Raw genomic sequence first — 23,213 nt, forward strand, 5'->3', positions numbered from 1 at the left:
AGGGGTACCCTAGTATCCCAAACTTGTGCACGGGCAGTTGCAGCCACCCGCGGCAAGGCTTGCCGGGTGACCGCCAAGGTCCTCCGTGGTTCCTGTGGAGCCATTCAAGAGCAAAGTATTCAAGCCAAGGAGACAAGGCCCCGGCAAGAGGAGCTTGCCGGGAAGGCCAACCAAGGCATCTCAAGGAACTTGCCGCGACGCGCCACGCGTCCCGGCGAGGCCCGGTGAGCGACAAGCTTTCGGACGCGACAAGACAGCGACCGCGGCAAGGCGCTTGCCGCGACAAGCTACCACTCTGCACCTACGCTCCAGCACATCCACCAACGTGTCGCCCTGGGACCTTTCCAGGCGCGCGTGGCAAGAGGCTGTGCAGCCAGCGGTGCGCGGTGGCAAGCGGCACTGACAAGATTGCCGTCGTGGCGAGCGGTGGCGTCCCTGACGGTCCCTTTTTGCACTGTTTGGGCGACGTAGACGGGCATTTAATGCCTTTGTCCCCTGCCGTCAGGGTTAGGTAGGATACACTGTACAGGTTGTTGTACCAACCGCAACTCCTTTTCCATTCTTACCCTTGTCTACGTTGCCACCTGTCGGTGACCCCTTGAGCATATAAAAGGAGGCCCATGCGCAACGTAGCAGGGGGGGTTCGAAGCTAGAGAAACACTCACGCTCGGTCTCGTTAGCAGCTGGTGTGTACTGTAGCACTCAGCGCTCCCGAGCAAAAACTCAATACACTCAGACGTGCAGCAGTAGGAGTATTATCTCTCCGGAGAGCTCCGAAGCTGGGTAAACTGCTCGTGTGCTTCGCCTCGATCTGCTCTTCGTGGATCTCCGCCCCCCGCCGAACCAAAAGGGGCTCGGTCCGCCGGTCCCATAGGTGTTCGTGGATCTGTTTCCCCGACATCCACACATCGACCGCTATCCAGCATGCATCTAGAGTATTAAGTTCATAAGAACAGAGTAATGCATTAAGAAAGATGACATGATGTAGAGGGATAAACTCATGCAATATGATATAAACCCCATCTTTTTATCCTCGATGGCAACAATACAATACGTGCCTTGCTGCCCCTATTTTCACTGGGAAAGGACACTACAAGATTGAACCCAAAGCTAAGCACTTCTCCAATTGCAAGAAAGATCAATCTAGTAGGCCAAACCAAACTGATAATTCGAAGAGACTTGCAAACATAACTTAATCATACATAAAAGAATTCAGAGGAGATTCAAATATTTCTCATAGATAAACTTGATCATAAACCCACAATTCATCGGATCTCGACAAACACACCGCAAAAGAGTTACATCGAATAGATCTCCAAGAAGATCAAGGAGAACATTGTATTGAGATTCAAAGAGAGAGAAGAAGCCATCTAGCTAATAACTATAGACCCGAAGGTCTGTGGTAAACTACTCACAACTCATCCGAAGGTCTATGGTCTTGATGTAGAAGCCCTCCGTGGTCGATTCCCCCTCCGGCGGAGCACCGGCAAAGGCTCCAAGATGGGATCTCGCGGATATAGAAGGTTACGGTGGTGGAAATAGCTTTTTGTTGTCGCCTTTGATGTTTTCGGGGTACGTGGGTATATATAGGAGGAAGAAGTAGGTCAGTGGACGCCTGAGGGGCCCACGAGATAGGGGGGCGCTCAGTATGGGGGGCGCCCTCCACCCTCGTGGCCGCCTCAACAGCTTCTTGACTTGCACTCCAAGTCCTCTGGATCACGTTCGTTCCAAAAATCACGCTCCCGAAGGTTTCATTCCGTTTGGACTCCGTTTGATATTCCTTTTCTTCGAAACACTGAAATAGGCGAAAAACAGCAATACGGGCAGGGCCTCCGGTTAGTAGGTTAGTCCCAAAAATGATATATAAGTGTAAACTAAAGCCCATAAACATCCAAAACAGGTAATATAATAGCATGGAACAATCAAAAATTATAGATACATTGGAGACGTATCACATTCCACATCAAAAATTCTATTTTTTTAATTTACCTGCTCAAGGACGAGCGGAAATTAAGCTTGGGGATGCTTGATATGTCTCCAACGTATCTATAATTTATTATTGTTCCATGCTATTATATTATATGTTTTGGATGTTTATGAAGGAAATATGCCCTAGAGGCAATAATAAAGTTATTTTTTATTTTCTTATTTCATGATAAATGTTTATTATTAATGCTAGAATTGTATTAACCGGAAACTTAGTACATGTGTGAATACATAGACAAACATAATGTCACTAGTATGCCTCTACTTGATTAGCTCGTTGAATCAAAGATGGTTAAGTTTCCTAGCCATAGCCATGAGTTGTCATTTGATTAACGGGATCACATCATTAGAGAATGATGTGATTGACTTGAACCATTCCATTAGCTTAGCACTTGATCGTTTAGTATGTTGCTATTGCTTTCTTCATGACTTATACATGTTCCTATGACTACGAGATTATGCATCTCCCATCTACCGGAGGAACACTTTGTGTGCTACAAACGTCAAAACGTAACTGGGTGATTATAAAGGAGCTCTACAGGTGTCTCCGAAGGTACATGTTGGGTTGGCGTATTTCGAGGTTAGGATTTGTCACTCCGATTGTCGGAGAGGTATCTCTGGGCCCTCTCGGTAATACTCATCACTATAAGCCTTGCAAGCATTGTGACTAATAAGTTAGTTGCAGGATGAAGTATTACGGAACGAGTAAAGAGACTTGCCGGTAATGAGATTGAACTAGGTATGATGATACCGACGATCAAATCTCGGGCAAGTAACATACCGATGACAAAGGGAACAACGTATGTTGTTATGCGGTTCGACCGATAAAGATCTTCGTAGAATATGTAGGAGCCAATATGGGCATCCAGGTTCCGCTATTGGTTATTGACCAGAGAAATGTCTTGGTCATGTCTACATAGTTCTCGAACCCGTAGGGTCTGCACACTTAACATTTGTTGACGATATAGTATTATATGAGTTATGTATGTTGGTGACCGAATGTTGTTCGGAGTCCCGGATGAGATCACGGACATGACGAGGAACTCTGAAATGGTCCAGAGATGCAGTTTAATATATGGGATAATGTTGTTTGGTCTCCGTAAGGGTTCCGGAATTCACCGGAAGGGGTTCCGGATGTTTCCCGAAATGTTTGGGTACGATAACACGTTATTTGGGCCAAAGGGGAAAGCCCACAAGGTTTTTGGAAAGCGCAAAAGGAAGTTTTGCAGAGTCCAGGGGCCAGACGTTGGGGTCCCTGGCGTCTGGGTCCAGACGCCGGGAACCCTGGCGTCTGGCCCTGGAGTCCGAGAAGGACTCTTGCCTTTCGGGTGAAACCGACTTTGTGGAGGCTTCTACTCCAAGTTTCGGCCCAAGGCTCGACATATAAATAGAGGGGCAGGGCTAGCACCAAAGAGAGATCAAGAAACACCAAGCCGTGTGCCGGCAACCCCGTCCCCTCTAGTTTATCCTCCGTCATAGTTTCCGTCGTGCTTAGGCGAAGCCCTGCGGAGATTGTTCTTCACCAACACCGTCACCATGCCGTCGTGCTGCCGGAACTCATCTACTACTTTGCCCGTCTTGCTGGATCAAGACGGCGAGGATGTCATCGAGCTGAATGTGTGCAGAACTCGGAGGTGCCATGCGTTCGGTACTTGGATCGGTCGGATCGTGAAGACGTACGACTACATCAATCACGTTGATAAACGCTTCCACTTAGAGATCTTCAAGGGTATGAAGATTCACTCTCCCTCTCGTTGTTATGCATCACCATGATCTTGCGTGTGCGTAGGAATTTTTTTGAAATTACTACGTTCCCCAATAGTGGCATCAGAGCCAGGTTTTATGCATAGATGCTATATGCACGAGTAGAACACAAGTGAGTTGTGGTCATTACAAGTCATACTGCTTACCAGCATTTCATACTTTGGTTCGGCGGTATTGTTGGATGAAGCGGCCCGGACCGACATTACGCGTACGCTTACGCGAGACTGGTTCTACCGACGTGCTTTGCACACAGGTGGCTGGCGGGTGTTAGTTTCTCCAACTTTAGTTGAACCTAGTGTGGCTACGCCCGGTCCTTGAGAAGGTTAAAACAGCACTAACTTGATGAACTATCGTTCTGGTTTTGATGCATAGGTAAGAAGAGTTCTTGCTAAGCCCGTAGCAGCCACGTAAAACTTGCAACAACAAAGTAGAGGACGTCTAACTTGTTTTTTCAGGGCATGTTTTGATGTGATATGGTCAAAATGTCATGCTATATTTTATTGTATGAGATGATCATGTCTTTTAACCGAGTTATCGGCAACTGGCAGGAGCCATATGGTTGTCGCTTTATTGTATGCAATGCAATCGCCCTGTAATTGCTTTACTTTATCACTAAGCGGTAGCGATAGTCGTAGAAGCAATAGGTGGCGGAACAACAACGATGCTACGATGGAGATCAAGGGTGTCGCGCCGGTGATGATGGTGATCATGACGGTGCTTCGGAGATGGTGATCACAAGCACAAGATGATGATGGCCATATCATATCACTTATATTGATTGCATGTGATGCTTATCCTTTATGCATCTTATTTTGCTTTGATTGACGGTAGCATTATAATATGATCTCTCACTAAATTTCAAGGTATAAGTGTTCTCCCTGAGTATGCACTATTGCAAAAGTTCTTCGTGCTGAGACACCACGTGATGATCAGGTGTGATAGGCTCTACGTTCAAATACAACGGGTACAAAACAGTTGCACACGCGGAATACTCGGGTTAAACTTGACGAGCCTAGCATATACAGATATGGCCTCGGAACACTGAGACCAAAAGGTCGAGCGTGAATCATATAGTACATATGATCAACATAATGATGTTCACCATTGAAAACTACTCCATCTCACATGATGATCGGACATGGTTTAGTTGATTTGGATCACGTGATCACTTAGATGATTAGAGGGATGTCTATCTAAGTGGGAGTTCTTAAGTAATATGATTAATTGAACTTTAATGTATCATGAACTTAGTCCTGATAGTATTTTGCAAATTATGTTGTAGATCAATAGCTCGCGTTGTTGCTTCCCTATGTTTATTTTTGATATGTTCCTAGAGAAAAACTATGTTGAAATATGTTAGTAGCAATGATGCGGATTAGATCCGTGATCTGAGGTTTATCCTCATTGCTGCACAGAAGAATTATGTCCTTGATGCACCGCTAGGTGACAGACCTATTGCAGGAGCAGATGCAGACGTTATGAACGTTTGGCTAGCTTAATATGATGACTACTTGATAGTTTAGTGCACCATGCTTAACGTCTTAGAGTCGGGACTTCAAAGACGTTTTGAATGTTATGGACCATATGAGATGTTCCAGGAGTTGAAGTTAATATTTCAAGCAAATACCCGAGTTGAGAGATATGAAGTCTCTAACAAGTTCTATAGCTAAAAAGATGGAGGAGAATTGCTCAACTAGTGAGCATGTGCTCAGATAGTCTGGGTGCTACAATCGCTTGAATCAAGTGGGAGTTAATCTTCTAGATAAGATAGTGATTGACAAATTTCTCTAGTCACCATCACCAAGTTACTAGAACTTCGTGATGAACTATAGTATGCAAGGGATGACGAAAATGATTCCCGAGCTCTTCGTGATGTTGAAATCGACGAAGGTAGAAATCAATAAAGAGCATCAAGTGTTGATGATTGACAAGACCACTAGTTTCAAGAAAAGGGCAAAGGGAAAGAAAGGGAAACTTCAAGTAGAATGGCAAGCAAGTTGTCACTCCCATGAAGAAGCCCAAAGCTGACCCAAAGCCTGAAACTGAGTGATTCTACTGCAAAGGAAATGGTCACTGGAAGCGGAAATGCCCTGAATATTTGGTGGATAAGAAGGATGGCAAAGTGAACAAGGGTATATTTGATATACAGGTTATTGATGTGTACCTTACTAGTGTATATAGTAGCCCCTAGGTATTTGATACTTGTTCGGTTGCTAAAAAATTAGTAACTCGAAACAGGAGTTACAGAATAAATAGAGACTAGTTGAGGGTGAAGTGACGATGTGTGTTGGAAGTGGTTCCAAGATTGATATGATCATCATCGCACACTCCCTATACTTTCGGGATTAGTGTTAAACCTAAATAAATGTTATTTGGCGTTTGCCTTGAGCATGAATATGATTTGATCATGTTTATTGCAATACAGTTATTCATTTAAAATCAGAGAATAATTGTTGTTCTGTTTAAATGAATAAAACCTTCGATGGTCATACACCCAATGAAAATAGTTTGTTGGATCTCAATCGTAGTGATACACATATTCATTGTATTGATGCCAAAAGATGCAAAGTTGATAATGATAGTGCAACTTATTTGTGGCACTACCGAAACTCCATAAAGATGGATTTTGGAATCACTTGATTATGAATCATTTGTTGCTTGCGAACCATGCCTTACGGGCAAGATGACTAAAACTCCGTTCTCCAGAACAATGGAACGAGCTACTGACTTGTTTGAAATAATACATACCGATGTATGCAATCCAATGAGTGTTGATGCTCGTGACAAGTATCATTATTTCCTGACCTTCACAAATAATTTGAGAAGATATGGGTATATCTACTTAATGAAACACAAGTCCGAAACATTTGAAAAGTTCAAAGAATTTCAGAGTGAAGTGGAGAATCATCGTAACAAGAAAATAAAGTTTCTACGATCTGATCGTGGAGGAGAATAAATGAGTTACGAGTTTGGCCTTCATATAAAACAATGTGGAATAGTTTCACAGCTCACGCCACATGGAACACCATAGTGCAATGGTGTGTCCGAACGTCGTAACCGCACTTTATTGGATATGGTGCAATCTATGATGTATCTTACCGATTTACCACTATTGTTTTGGGGTTATGCATTAGAGACAGCTGCATTCACGTTAAATAGGGCACCATCTAAATCCGTTGAGACGACACCGTATGAACTATGGTTTAGCAATAAACCTAAGCTGTCGTTTCTTAAAGTTTGGGGTTGAGATACTTATGTGAAAAAGTTTCAGCATGATAAGCTCAAACCCAAATCGGAGAAGTGTGTCTTCATAGAATACCCAAAAGAGACTATTGGGTACACCTTCTATCACAGATCCGAAGGCAAGATCTTTGTTGCTTAAGAATGGATCCTTTCTAGAGAAGGAGTTTCTCCCAAAAGAAGTGAGTGAAAGGAAAGTAGAACTTGATGAGGTAACTGTACCTGCTCCCTTATTGGAAAGTAGTTCATCACAGAAATCAGTTCATGTGATTCCTACACCAATTAGTGAGGAAGCTAATGATGATGATCATGAAGCTTCAGATCAAGTTACTACCGAACCTCGTAGGTCTTCAAGAGTATGGTCCGCACCAGAGTGGTACGGTAATCCTATTCTGAAGTCATGTTACTAGACCATGATGAAACTATGAACTATGAGGAAGCGATGATGAGCCCAGATTCCGCGAAATGGCTGGAGGCCATGAAACCTGAGATAGGATCCATGTATGAGAACAAAGTGTGGACTTTGGTGGACTTGTCCGATGATCGGCAAGCCATAGAAAATAAATGGATCTTCAAGAGGAAGACAGACGCTGATAGTAGTGTTACTATCTACAAAGCTCGACTTGTCGCAAAAGTTTTTTCAACAAGTTCAAGGTGTTGAATATGATGAGATTTTCTCACTCGTATCGATGCTTAAATCTGTCTGAATCATGTTAGCAATTGCCACATTTTAGGAAATCTGGAAAATGGATGTCAAAACTGCATTCCTTAATGGATTTATTAAAGAAGAGTTGTATATGATGCAACCAGAAGGTTTTGTCAATCCTAAAGGTGCTAGCAAAATGTGCAAGCTCCAGCGATCCATCTATGGACTGGTGCAAGCATCTCAGAGTTGGAATATACGCTTTGATGAGTTGATCAAAGCATATGGTTTTATATAGACTTTTGGAGAAGCCTGTATTTAGAAGAAAGTGAGTGGGAGCACTGTAGCATTTCTAAAACTATATGTAGATGACATATTGTTGATTGGAAATGATATAGAAGTTCTGGATAGCATAAAAGGATACTTGAATAAGAGTTTTTCAAAGAAAGACCTCGGTGAAGTTGCTTACACATTGAGCATCAAGATCTATAGAGATAGATCAGGACGCTTGATAAGATTTTTCAATGAGCACATACCTTGATAAGATTTTGAAGTAATTCAAAATGGAACAGTCAAAGAAGGAGTTCTTGCCTGTGTTGCAAGGTGTGAAGTTGAGTAAGACTCAAAACCCGACAATGGCAGAAAGTAAAAAAAGAATGAAAAGTCATTCCCTATGCCTCAGTCATAGGTTCTATTAAGTATGCTATGTTGTGTACTAGACCTATTGTATACCTTACTCTGAGTTTGGCAAGGGAGTACAATTTTTTGCTCTAGAAGTAGATCACTAGACAGCGGTCAAGAATATCCTTAGTAAGTACTAAGGAAATATTTCTCGATTATGGAGGTGATAAAAGAGCCCGTCGTTAAGAGTTACATCGGTGCAAGCTTTTACACTGATCCAGATGACTCTAAGTCTCAAATTGGATACATATTGGAAGTGGGAGCAATTAGCTAGAGTAGCTCCGTGCAGAGCATTGTAGACATAGAATAGCAAAATACATACGGCTCTGAATGTGACAGACCTGTTGACTAAACTTCTCTCACGAGCAAAACATGATCGTACCTTAGTACTCTTTGGGTGTTAATCACATAGCGATGTGAACTAGATTATTGACTCTAGTAAACCCTTTGGGTGTTGATCACATGACGATGTGAACTATGGGTATTAATCACATACAGATGTGAATATTGGTGTTAAATCACATGGTGATGTGAACTAGATTATTGACTCTAGTGCAAGTGGGAGACTGAAGGAAATATACCCTTGTGGCAATAATAAAGTTATTATTTATTTCCTTATTTCATGATAAATGTTTATTATTCATGCTAGAATTGTATTAACCGGAAACTTAGTACATGTGTGAATACATAGACAAACATAATGTCACTAGTATGCCTCTACTTGACTAGCTCGTTGAATCAAAGATGGTTAAGTTTCCTAGCCATAGACATGAGTTGTCATTTGATTAACGGGATCACATCATTAGAGAATGATGTGATTGACTTGACCCATTCCGTTAGCTTAGCACTTGATCGTTTAGTATGTTGCTATTGCTTTCTTCATGACTTATACATGTTCCTATGACTATGAGATTATGCAACTCCCGTCTACCGGAGGAACACTTTGTGTGCTACCAAACGTCACAACATAACTAGGTGATTATAAAGGAGCTCTATAGGTGTCTCCGAAGGTACATGTTGGGTTGGCGTATTTCGAGGTTAGGATTTGTCACTCCGATTGTGGGAGAGGTATCTCTGGCCCCTCTCGGTAATACTCATCACTATAAGCCTTGCAAGCATTGTGACTAATAAGTTATTTGCGGGATTAAGTATTACGGAATGAGTAAAGAGACTTGTTGGTAACGAGATTGAACTAGGTATGATGATACCGACGATCGAATCTCGGGCAAGTAACATACCGATGACAAAGGGAACAACGTATGGTGTTATGCGGTTCGACCGATAAAGATCTTCGTAGAATATGTAGGAGCCAATATGGGCATCCAGGTTCTGCTATTGGTTATTGACCAGAGAAATGTCTCGGTCATGTCTACATAGTTCTCGAACCCATAGGGTCCACATGCTTAACGTTTATTGACGATATAGTATTATATGAGTTATGTATGTTGGTGACCGAATGTTGTTCGGAGTCCCGGATGAGATCACGGACATGATGAGAAACTCCGGAATGGTCCGGAGATGAAGTTTAATATATGGGATAATGTTGTTTGGTCTCCGGAAGGGTGTCGAAATTCATCGGAAGGGGTTCCGGATGTTTCCCGAAATGTTTGGATACGAGAACAAGTTATTTGGGCCAAAGGGGAAAGCCCACAAGGTTTTTGGAAAGTGCAAAAGGAAGTTTTGCAGAGTCCAGGGGCCAGATGCCAGGGTCCCTGGCGTCTGGGTCCAGACGCTGGGAACCCTGGCGTCTGGCCCTGGAGTCCGAGAAGGACTCTTGCCTTTCGGGTGAAACCGACTTTGTGGAGGCTTTTACTCCCAGTTTCGACCCCAAGGCTCAACATATAAATAGAGGGGCAGGGCTAGCACCAAAGAGAGATCAAGAAACACCAAGCCGTGTGCCGACAACCCCGTCCCCTCTAGTTTATCCTACGTCATAATTTTCCGTAGTGCTTAGGCGAAGCCCTGTGGAGATTGTTCTTGACCAACACCGTCACCATGCCGTCTGCTGCCGGAACTCATGTACTACTTCTCCCGTCTTGCTGGATCAAGAAGGCAAGGACGTCATCGAGCCGAACGTGTACAGAACTCGGAGGTGCCGTGCATTCGGTACTTGGATCGGTCGGATCGTGAAGACGTACGACTACATCAACCGCGTTGATAAACGCTTCCGCTTAGCGATCTTCAAGGGTATGAAGATTCACTCTCCCTCTCGTTGCTATGCATCACCATGATCTTGCGTGTGCGTAGGAAATTTTTTGAAATTACTATGTTCCCCAACAGTTTAATGGGCTTTAATACGCTCTTTTATATTATTTTTGCGACTAACCTATTAACCGAAGGCCCAGTGCCAGTTTCTGCTTTTTTGCCTATTTTAGAGTTTTGCAGAAAAGGAATACCAAACACAGTCCAAACATAATGAAACCTTGATAACCCACAAGTGTAGGGGATCGCAACAGCTTTCGAGGGTAGAGTATTCAACCCAAATTTATTGATTCGACACAAGGGGAGCCAAAGAATATTCTTAAGTATTAGTAGTTGAGTTGTCAATTCAACCACCCCTGGATAACTTAGTATCTGCAGCAAAGTATTTAGTAGCAAAGTACTCCCTCCATCCGGAAATACTTGTCAGAGAAATGCCTAAAAATGGATGTATCTAGAACTAAAACATATCTAGATACATCCATTCCTCCGACGAGTATTTCTGGACGGTGGGAGTAGTATGATAGTAATGGTAACAGTGGCAAAAGTAAAGATAATAGTTTTGTGGTAATTATAACAGTAGCAACGGAAAAGTAAATAAGCGAAGCACAAGATGTGAAAAGCTCGTAGGCATTGGATCAGTGATGGATAATTATGTCGAATGCAATTCCTCATGTAATAGCTATAACATAGGGTGACACAGAACTAGCTCCAATTCATCAATCTAATGTAGGCATGTATTCTGAATATAGTCATACGTGCTTATGGAAAAGAACTTGCATGACATCTTTTGTGCTACCCTCCCGTGGCAGCGGGGTCCTAGTGGAAACTAAGGGATATTAAGGCCTCCTTTTAATAGAGAACCGGAACAAAGCAGCACATAGTGAATACATGAACTCCTCAAACTATGGTCATCACCGAGAAGTATCCCGATTATTGTCACTTCGGGGTTGTCGGATCATAACACATAATAGGTGACTATAGACTTGCAAGATAGGATCAAGAACTCACATATATTCATGAAAACATAATAGGTTCAGATCTGAAATCATGGCACTCAGGCCCTAGTGACAAGCATTAAGCATGGCAAAGTCATAGCAACATCAATCTCAGAACATAGTGGATACTAGGGATCAAACCCTAACAAAACTAACTTGATTACATGGTAAATCTCATCCAACCCATCACCATCCAGCAAGCCTACGATGGAATTACTCACGCACGGCGGTGAGCATCATGAAATTGGTGATGGAGGATGGTTGATGATGATGATGGCGATGAATCCCCCTCTCCGGAGCCCCGAACGGACTCCAGATCAGCCCTCCCGAGAGAGATTAGGGCTTGGCGGCGGCTCCGTATCATAAAACGCGATGAAACGTTATCTCTGATTTTTTTTCTCTGCGAAACGAAATATATAGAGTTGGAGTTGTGGTCGGCGGAGCTCCAGGGGGCCACGAGATAGGGGGCGCGCCCAGGGGGAGGGCGCGCCCCCCACCCTCGTGGACAGGGTGTGGGCCCCCTGGCCTTCATCTTTTGCCAGTATTTTTTATATTTTCCAAAACTTATCTTCGTAGATTTTCATGTCATTCCAAGAACTTTTGTTTTCTGCACAATAAACAACACCATGGCAGTTCTGCTAAAAACAACATCAGTCCGGGTTAGTTTCATTCAAATCATGCAAGTTAGAGTCCAAAACAAGGGCAAAAGTGTTTGGAAAAGTAGATATGTTGGAGACGTTTCAAACCTTCGCGATGATCTTTCTTGGACCGAAAGCAAACCAGAAGACTTGGAGATGAAGTCGAAGAGGCAACAAGGCGGCCACGAGGCAGGAGGGCGCGCCCAGAGGGGTAGGCGTGCCCCCCACCCTCGTGGGCACCTCTTAGCTCCACTAACCTAGTTCCTTAGCCTATATATACTCTTATACCCTAAAAACATCTCGGAGAGCCATGAAACCACTTTTCCACCGCCGCAACCTTCTGTACCCGTGAAATCCCATCTTGGGGCCTTTTCCGGTGATCTGCCAGAGGGGGATTCAATCACGGAGGGCTTCTACAGCAACACCATTACCTCTCCAATGAAGCGTCAGTAGTTTACCACAATCCTTCGGGTCCATAGTTATTAGCTAGCTAGATGGCTTCTTCTCTCTCTTTGATTCTCAATACAAACTTCTCCTCGATGTTCTTGGAGATCTATTCGATGTAATATTCTTTTGCGGTGTGTTTGCCGAGATCCGATGCATTGTGGATTTATGAACAAGATTGTCTATGAATATTATTTGGTTCTTCTCTAAATTCTTATATGCATGATTTGATATCTTTGCAAGTCTCTTCGAATTATCGGTTTAGTTTCACCTACTAGATTGATTTTTCTTGCAATAGGAGAAGTTCTTAGCTTTGGGTTGAATCTTGCGATGTCCTTTCCCAGTGACAATAGGGGAAGCAAGGCACGTATTGTATTGTTGCCATCGAGGATAACAAGATGGGGTTTTCATCATATTGCTTGAGTTAATTCCTCTACATCATGTCATCTTGCTTGATGCGTTACTTCGTTCTTTATGAACTTAATACTCTACATGCATGCTGGATAACGGTCAATGTGTAGAGTAATAGTAGTAGATGCAGGCGGGAGTCGGTCTAGTTGACATGGACGTGATGCCTATGTTCATGATCATTGCCTTAGATGTCATCATAATTATGCGCTTTTCTATCAATTGCTCGGCAGTAATTTGTTCACCCACCGTAATATATGCTTTCTTGAGAGAAGCCACTAGTGAAACCTATGGCCTTCGGTTCTGTTTTCCATATTATTGAATCTCGTTTACATCTTGCTAGTTTCCGATCTACTATTTTGCAATCTTTACTTTCCAATCTATAAACCAGAAATACCAAAAATATTTACTTTACGGTTTATCTATCTCTATCAGATCTCACTTTTGTGAGTGACCGTGAAGGGATTGACAACCTCTTTATCGCGTTGGTTGCAAGTTCTTGATTGTTTGTGCAGGTATTCGGTGACTTGTGCATCATCTCCTACTGGATTGATACCTTGGTTCTCAAAACTGAGGGAAATACTTACGCTACTTTGCTGCACCACCCTTTCCTCTTCAAGGGAAAACCACCGCAAGCTCAAGAGGTAGCAGCCACCCCAAACCATAGAAGCGTCAAGGCCACTAATTAATATTCCTTGTTGTGATTAGCTAGCTAGGTCTATGTTTGTCACTATTAATATATCCATCTCTCATGTTTGTATATTAATTGTCATGTTGAAATGTTTGCAGAAACTATGGATCAACAAAGAGACTTCAAACAAGAAGAGATATTGGGGGACATAATTTGCGATGGACGTGATGTCTTGTCGTTATTTCTCAACGACATCGATGGTCTAGAAAAAGAGGAAGCAGGCTACGGTGATCGGACAATGGAGGAGGAAAGTCATGATCATGATGGCTCCGGTGACCGAATGCCGGTGGAATAAGGTGACCGTGATGACGGCTTCGGTGACCGAACAGAGTCGGGATCAGCTGTTGCAAAGTCCGGCGAGGTATATATATATATATAGATTAAGCCTGTGCTGACTAGCTAATTGATGCATTAATTGTTTTGGTATGTACATATATTAACTCTTCTTTCTTCTTTTATAGCCCTCTCGATTGAGCCAAACTTCGGTAACGAGATGAGGCCCGAAGAAAAGGTTGCGCCAGGATGAAAGGTTCATGTTCACAGCAATCGCAGGCATGGCCAACCGATTGAACCCATCCATACCAAGGAAGCATTTTCTGCTCAGTGCGGGGTTCTTGTTAGGGACATGATCCCGATCAGCATCCACCAATGGAATAAGCCTAAGAACGAAGACCCTCAAGTTTCTTATGTCGAAGATAGATAGAAAGATGATCTTTGGACCGCACTGAAGGAGGATCCGGATAAGCCAGTTATAGAGCCATTGGTCAAGGCTCATGCTCTGAAGAAGATGGCAGATCTATTCAGGAGGTGTAATAATGAGTTGAAATCAACGTATGTTGACAATGAGAAGACTCTAGAATTCACCAGCCGATTTGAGAAGATAAGATATCACTGGGCCGCATTTGTGTCCCACAAGACATTCGAGAAGAGTAAGAAGATGTCAACGACAAACAAGAAAAATGCTGCAAAGAAAGAGCATCACCATCGCACGGGGTCAGGTGGCTACATCAAAGCCCGGCCACTGTGGGACAAGGCTCAAAATGACCTGATTGCTAAACGGGTCGAACTAGAGACATTGAACTGGCCAGACCATTCAAGGACTTGGTTCTTCGGGGTTCGGGGAACCTTGGACCCTGAAACAGGGAAGTGCGTTCGGACGGACGAGCAACTTGAAATACCCGGCAAGAAGCTTCAGAAGTATATCGCCGCAACGCAGTGATGACCCACAAGTATAGGGGATATAACGTGGTCCTTTCGATAAGTAAGAGTGTCGAACCCAACAAGGAGCAGAAGGAAATGACAAGCAGTTTTCAGTAAGGTATTCTCTGCAAGCACTGAAATTATTGGTAACAGATAGTTCTGTGATAAGGTAATTCATAACGGGTAACAAGTAACAAAAGTAAATAAGGTGCAGCAAGGTGTCCCAATCCTTTTTTTAGCAAAGGACAAGCCTGGACAAACTCTTATATAAAGCAAAGCGCTCCCGAGGACACATGGGAATTATCGTCAAGCTAGTTTTCATCATGCTCATATGGTTTGTGTTCGTTAATTTGATAATTGGATATGTGGGTGGACCGGTGCTTGGGTACTGCCCTTTCTTTGACAAGCATCCCACTTATGATTAACCCCTCTCACAAGCATCCGCAACTACAAAAGAAGAATTAAGGTAAACCTCACCATAGCATGAAACATATGGATCCAAATCAGCCCCTTATGAAGCAACGCATAAACTAGGGTTTAAGCTTCTATCACTCTAGCAAGCCATCATTTACTTATTACTTCCCAATGCCTTCCCCTAGGCCCAAACAATGGTGAAGTGTCATGTAGTCGACGTTCACATAACACCACTAGAGGAATGCAACATACATCTCATCAAAATATCGAATGAATACCAAATTCACATGACTACTTATAACAAGACTTCTCCCATGTCCTCAGGAACAAACGTAACTACTCACAAATCATCTTCATGTTCATAATTAGAGGGGTATTAATATTCATAAAGGATCTGAAAATATGATCTTTCACCGAATAAACCAACTAGCATCAACTACAAGGAGTAATCAACACTACTAGCAACCCACAGGTACCAATCTGAGGTTTTGAGACAAAGATCGGATACAAGAGATGAACTAGGGTTTGAGAGGAGATGGTGCTGGTGAAGATGTTGATGGAGATTGACCCCCTCTCAATGAGAGGATCGATGGTGATGACGATGGTGACGATTTCCCCTCCCGGAGGGATGTTTCCCCCGCAGAATAGCTCCGTCGGAGCCCTAGATTGGTTCCGCCAAGGTTCCACCTCAAGATGGCGGCGCTTCGTCCCGAAAGCTTCCTTATGATTTTTTCCAGGGCAAAAGACACCATATAGCAGAAGATGGGCATCGAGGGGTTGCCTGGTGGCCCACGAGGCAGGGAGGCGCGCCCAGGGGGTAGGGCGCGCCCTCCACCCTCGTGGCTGCTAGGTGGCCCCCCTCTGGTGCTTTCTTTGCCCAATATTTTTAATATATTCCAAAACTGACTTTCGTGGAGTTTCAGGACTTTTGGAATTGTGCAGAATAGGTCTTTAATATTTGCTCCTTTTCCAGCCCAGAATTCCAGCTGCCGGCATTCTCCATCTTCATGTAAACCTTGTAAAATAAGAGAGAAAAGGCATAAGTATTGCGACATAATGTGTAGTAACAGCCCATAATGCAATAAATATTGATATAAAAGCATGATGCAAAATGGACGTATCACGCAACAAGGGACGTTCATTCCCGACAGAGAGAACAACAAGCTCACCAAGGCCCTTGGGAATCCTGAGCACCCTGGACGAACACGAGGCAAGCCAGGCTCCATTGCTTGGAATGTTGGGTTTCCCGGCACAGGCGAGTACAAAACCCAAGAGAGGAGGAGGAAAGTGGAGCTGAGCAAACTGCAGAAGCTGAATGCAAGGGTAGGAAAGCTAGATGAATAAGTTGTTGAGAGCCAGCGACCTACCCAAGCTACCCCAGTAGCTACCCCGCCATCTCAGCGGAGAAGCAGCGTGGCTTGCACCGAGCTTGTTCAGCAGCCTGACTTCACGGTTCCTAGCTACCCCATGGATGCTATCACGGAGGCTCAATAGTGCCAGCTTATGACGCAATGGCAGAACCTCAAAGTCAAGGCGGCTGTCGGCTCTGTTGCACCTCCTGAACCCGACTCAACTTTTCACTGCCTTCCGATTCCACAAGGCTATGTTATTGTGATTGTGGATGAAATAACGGAGGAATATGAGGAGCTCCAGCTTGACCACCCTACAGGTGAAGGGGAGACTCAGCTGGGTCTTCCTCTGAAGACTCCAAGTCTATGGCGGAATTAGCACATCAAGCTTCTGAACTTCACACCTCCGCCTCCTTCTCCTCCTCCGGCGAGTCAGGGCACTCCTGCTCCTCCTCCTCCTCCTCCGGCGAGTGATCAGGGCACTCTGCCTCCTTCTTCGGCGCATGAGAGCGGCACTCCACCTCCTTCTCTACCTGCTCTGGCGCGTCCGAGCAGCCCGCCTCCTCCTCCGCCTCGTCGGCAATGGTGGAACATAGACGCCACCGCTCTGGCGCATCGGACCACTCCGCCTCCTTCTACTACTCGTCAGCAGCAACGGAAGAGAGTTGCTGCCGCTCCGGCGTCTAGCAGTACAGCCAAAGGCGGGACTGCAATATAGATTCGGTCCATCTCTCAAGCATGTAGAGAAGTTACCATACAAGATGACCGAGGATGAAAACTCGAAGATCGTTCAAGCCTAAGTGAAGGACTTCTTTGAAACACGAAGAGCTATGAAACATCCACCTTCGGAGGAGAAGACAGATCCAATGAAAGCGAAGCGCACTATCAATTCCCTGAAGCGACCACCACCGCCTTTGCCGGATAACAACCATCTCCGTTGTCTTCAAAAGACATTGCAAGAAGCGTGCCAGTCGGGAAGTACTTCAACTGACAAAAAGGTTAAAAGAATGAAGAAGTGGGAAAAAATTCTCGGAGAACAAGAGAACCAATCATTCCCCCTGCTCAAGGTGTCTAGCGATATCGTCGGAAATCAGCCGTTGTTTCCCGGTACCAATCCTGGTGATTACCTGCCCGACGATGTAGATTTTGATACAATGGAGGTGGACGAATTCAAATACCATTACGGGAAGCCTCTCGTCAAAGATGGAAGTCTTGCTCTAACAACGATGATGCGAAGATTCCATGATTGGTACATGAAAACCTGCAGTGAGTCTGGGAAGGATGCTTTGTCGATGAGAATTAAATAGGATCACGACTTCATTGGCCAAGAACTGTTAACTATTTATTTTGACGAGTTTTTCCTGTTCTACAATCAAAAGGCCCTCGACAAATCACTGTGGCTTGCTACTGTCTGTAAGTACTACTTTCTGTAATTAAGTCTCTCTCTCTCTATATATATATATAGCTCAGCTCTTTTATTGCATGTATATATAATAATCATTACTATATTATGCAGATTGAAGATCATCGAATGCAGAAAAGCACAAATCTATGACATTGGGTTCATTAACCCAAATGTCATACATGAATGGATGGTTCAAAAGAATGTCATAGAAACCGAGGACAACTTGCTAAAATCGTTGCTCAAAAATCAAACCAAAGATAAAATACTCTTTCCTTACAACTTTAAGTGAGTGTTACTGTCTTATGAATATTCGGTTTCCCTTATTGCTCAAGGTCATAGTCATGTAACTAATGAGTTGTGCATGCGTGCGTAGCTTCCACTTTATTATCCTAGTGATTAAGCTTGAGAAGGGAGAAGTAACCGTCTTAGACTTGAGATGAAAAGATCACGAGGACTATGCGGACATAACTCGAATTAAACCTGGGCAAACGTCGGGCCGGGCCGGGTTTCGGGCCAGGCTTGTAAAAGCCCGACCTTCATTTCTCAAGCCCGCGCCCGGCCTGAAGCCCGAAATACTCCCTGATTTCAAGCCCGAGCACGCCCTGAAATCAAGACCGAAGCCCGAAAGCCCGGCCCGAACGCTATTCTTTAGTACGTGTACGTGCAAGCCCGGCCGAAGCCCGAAAGCCCGGCCCAAAAAATAGAAAAAGAGAAACCCGAGCCCGGCCCGAACTACATTTCGGGCTGCAAAACGAAGCCCGAGCCCGGCCCAAGTGTCAAGCCCGGCCCGGCCCGGCTCGGGTTTTTCGGGCCGGGCTCGGGCCGGGTCATCGGGTCGGGCTGCCCATGCCCGGGTTTAACTCGAATGCTGTAGAAGTAAGTTCAATCGATCATTACCGCACCATATCGGCAACTTTGTTCATTTCCTGATATCAAGTAATTATTTTCTTTGTCTGGCAGGGTTTGGAAATAGTTCACCACAATTTCTCCGGGACTGCCGATCGAGCTGACATTTAAACACCCGAAAGTAAGTACTACTACCTAGTTCTGCGCATCTCCCATTGATTCTAACTAGTTTCATTAATACCATTTAGCATGCTTGCTTATCAGTTTGATTGGCCTCTATTTCTCGTGAAGTGCTTGTGGCAGGAACAAGGAAATGATTTCTGTGGATACTACGTTTGTGAGTTCATCTACAACGAGACGACCAAGAATAAGCGTGGCTACTCTGAAAAACAATATGAAGTGTGTAAGTGAAAATATTCACAATTGTATTTTATTACCATCATTTGTGTTGAGTTTTATTCATACACATGTATTGACCCTCTTCTTCGACTTAGATCTGGCAGCTGCGGGATGAGCTCCTACCACATGATTGCATAAAAGAAATTCAAGAGGAATTTGCGGGATTCTTTCTTGACCACGTCATCAATAAAGCCGGAGAATACCATGTGGAACTTGACTTCATATATTAAGGATTGTAATACATCTTATATTGTATATATGTAGCTAGTAGTGTCGGATAGATATACGAAAACTTGTTGTTCGACCAATCTCTCGGAGAAGGAGAGGTCGATTACTTCTCTCTGTATATGTTCATGACGATCTTATGTACATAATGGTTTCCTTCATTTTCTTACTAGCTAGCGTGTCGAGTCCTCTATACGTATAGTACGTAGCGTCGACCAAGCACGAAGATAAGAGAGGTCACTTGCTACGTCTTGAGCTTGTGGTTGGTTTTCCTTGAAGAGGAAAGGGTGATGCAGCAATAGTAGTGTAAGTATTTCCCTTGGTTTTTGAGAACCAAGGTATCAATCCAGTAGGAGGCTCCTCAAAAGTCCCATGCACCAACACAAACAAACAAAGAAAGAACTCGCAACCAACACAATAAAGGGTTTGTCAATCCCTTCACGGCCACTTGCGAAAGTGAGATCTTGTAGAGATAGTATGATAAGATAAATATATTTTTGGTATTTTATAATATAGATTGGAAAAGTAAAGATGAAAATAAAAGTAGATTGAAAGCTTATATGATAAAGGATAGACCCGGGGGCCACAGGTTTCACTAGTGGCTTCTCTCAAGATAGCATAAGTATTATGGTGGGTGAACAAATTACTGTCGAGCAATTGATAGAAAAGCCAATAATTATGAGATTATCTAGGCATGATCATGTATATAGGCATCACGTCCGCGACAAGTAGACCGACTCCTGCCTGCATCTACTACTATTACTCCACACATCGACCGCTATCCAGCATGCATCTAGAGTATTAAGTTCATAAGAACAGAATAACGCATTAAGAAAGATGACATGATGTAGAGGGATAAACTCATGCAATATGATATAAACCCCATCTTTTTATCCTCGATGGCAACAATACAATACGTGCCTTGCAACCCCTATTGTCACTGGGTAAGGACACCGCAAGATTGAACCCAAAGCTAAGCACTTCTCCCATTGCAAGAAAGATCAATCTATTAGGCCAAACCAAACTGATAATTCGAAGAGACTTGCAAAGATAACTCAATCATACATAAAAGAATTCAGAGGAGATCAAATATTTCTCATAGATAAACTTGATCATAAACCCACAATTCATCGGATCTCGACAAACACACCGCAAAAAGAGTTACATCAAATAGATCTCCACAAGAGAGGGGGAGAACATGGTATTGTGATCCAAAAAGAGAGAAGAAGCCATCTAGCTAATAACTATGGCCCCGAAGGTCTGTGGTAAACTACTCACAACTCATCGGAGGGGCTATGGTGTTGATGTAGAAGCCCTCCGTGGTCGATTCCCCCTCCAGCGGAGCGCCGACGAAGGCTCCAAGATGGGATCTCGCGGATACAGAAGGTTACGGTGGTGGAAATTGTTTTTCGTTGGCTCCCTGGATGTTTTCGGGGTACGTGGGTATATATAGGAGGAAGAAGTACGTCGGTGGCCGCCCGAGGGGCCCATGAGACAGGGGGCGCGCCCTCCACCCTCGTGGCCACCTCGGCTGCTTCTTGGCTTGCACTCCAAGTCCTCTGGATCACGTTTGTTCCAAAAATCACGCTCCCGAAGGTTTCCTTCCGTTTGGACTCCGTTTGATATTCCTTTTCTTTGAAATACTAAAATAGGCACAAAAAACCACAATATGGGCTGGGCCTCCGGTTAGTAGGTTAGTCCCAAAAATGATATAAATGTGTAAAATAAAGCCCATAAACATCCAAAACAGGTAATATAATAGCATGGAACAATCAAAAATTATAGATACGTTGGAGACGTATCAAGCATCCCCAAGTTTAATTCCTGCTTGTCCTCGAGCGGGTAAATTAAAAAAAACAGAATTGTTGATGTGGAATGCTACCTAGCATAATTCTCAATGTAATTTTCTTTATTGTGGCATGAATGTTCAGATCCAAATGATTCGAAATGAAAGTTCATATTGACATAAGAAATAATAATACTTCAAGCATACTAATAAAAGCAATCGTGTCTTCTCAAAATAACATGGCTAAAGAAAGTTTATCCCTACAAAATCATATAGTTAGGTTATGCTTCATTTTCGTCACACAAAAATGTTCCCAAATTCTACACCCCCGATGATAAGCCAAGCAATTGTTTCATACTTAAATAATCTCAAACTTTTTCAACTTTCACGCAATACATGAGCGTGAGCAATGGATATAGCACTATGGGTGGAATAGAATATGATCATGGGGATTGTGTGGATAAGACAAAAAAGGAGAAAGTCTCACATTGACGAGGATAATCAACGGGCTATGGAGATGCCCATCAATTGATTTCAACATGAGGAGTGGGGATTGCCATGTAACGGATGCACTAGAGCTATAAATGTATGAAAGCTCAACAAAAGAAAACTAAGTGGGTGTGCATCCAACTTGCTTGCTCACGAAGACCTAGGGCATTTTGAGGAAGCCCATGTAGGAATATACAAGACAAGTTCTATAATGAAAAATTCCCACTAGTATATGAAAGTGACAACATATGAGACTCTCTATATGAAGAACATGGTGCTACTTTGAAGCACAAGTGTGGAAAAAGAGATAGTAACATTGCCCCCTTTTATTTATTTTCTTTTTTTCTTTTTTTTCTTTTTTCTTTTTTTTGGGACTTTTTTTTGGCCTTTTTTGGGGGGACAGTGCTCTAATAATGATGATTGTCGGTGTCAAAATCGGCGGATCTCGGGTAGGGGGTCCCGAACTGTGCGTCTAGGCGGATGGTAACAGGAGACAAGGGACACAATGTTTTTACCCAGGTTCGGGCCCTCTCGATGGAGGTAAAACCCTGCTCCTGCTTGATTAATATTGATGATAGGGGTAGTACAAGAGTAGATCTACCACGAGATCAAAGAGGCTAAACCCTAGAAGCTAGCCTATGGTATGACTGTCGTTCGACCTACGGACTAAAACCCTCCGGTTTATATAGACACCGGAGAGGGTTAGGGTTACACAGAGTCGGTTACAATGGTAGGAGATCTACATATCCGTATCGCCAAGCTTGCCTTCCACGCCAAAGGAAAGTCCCATCCGGACACGGGACGAAGTCTTCAATCTTGTATCTTCACAGTCCAGGAGTCCGGCCAGCGATGATAGTTCGGCTATCTGTGCACCCCCTAATCCGGGACTCCCTCAGTAGCCCCCGAACCAGGCTTCAATGACGACGAGTCCGACGCGTAGATTGTCTTCGGCATTGCGAGGCGGGTTCTTCTCCAAATTCCATATACTTGTCGAATAGTGTCCGGCTTCTGATAAATGTTGCGCTCCTTGGCTTCCACGCCCAATAATTGCCACCTTCCACGTGTCGAACGAATGTGAAAAGCCAGGGTATTTTTACACTTTCCCCCCTAGCTTCGCAAATGAGCCGCCTATAAAAAGAGATGAGGATCTAGATCTGAATCACACCATCCCCCCTCCGCAAGCTTTCATCAGAGCGCCTCTAACAAAAAATCCATTCCATCATGGACAGTCGACGTGGCTCCTCCTCTCGCGCTCCCAGCCCCCAGCCTGGGGATTGGGAGAGATGCTCAGTCCCGCATAGCAAGCTAGTGACGCTCCAAACCAAGGGATTTCTTCCCCCAACTTTCATGGTTCCGGTTCGAGTCGGACTCGCCACCTATAAGGGCGGAAAGCAAGCGGAGAGCGTCC

This window comes from Triticum dicoccoides, chromosome 6B (genome assembly GCF_002162155.2).
Source record: "Triticum dicoccoides isolate Atlit2015 ecotype Zavitan chromosome 6B, WEW_v2.0, whole genome shotgun sequence".
In the NCBI taxonomy this organism is placed as follows: Eukaryota; Viridiplantae; Streptophyta; class Magnoliopsida; order Poales; family Poaceae; genus Triticum; species Triticum dicoccoides.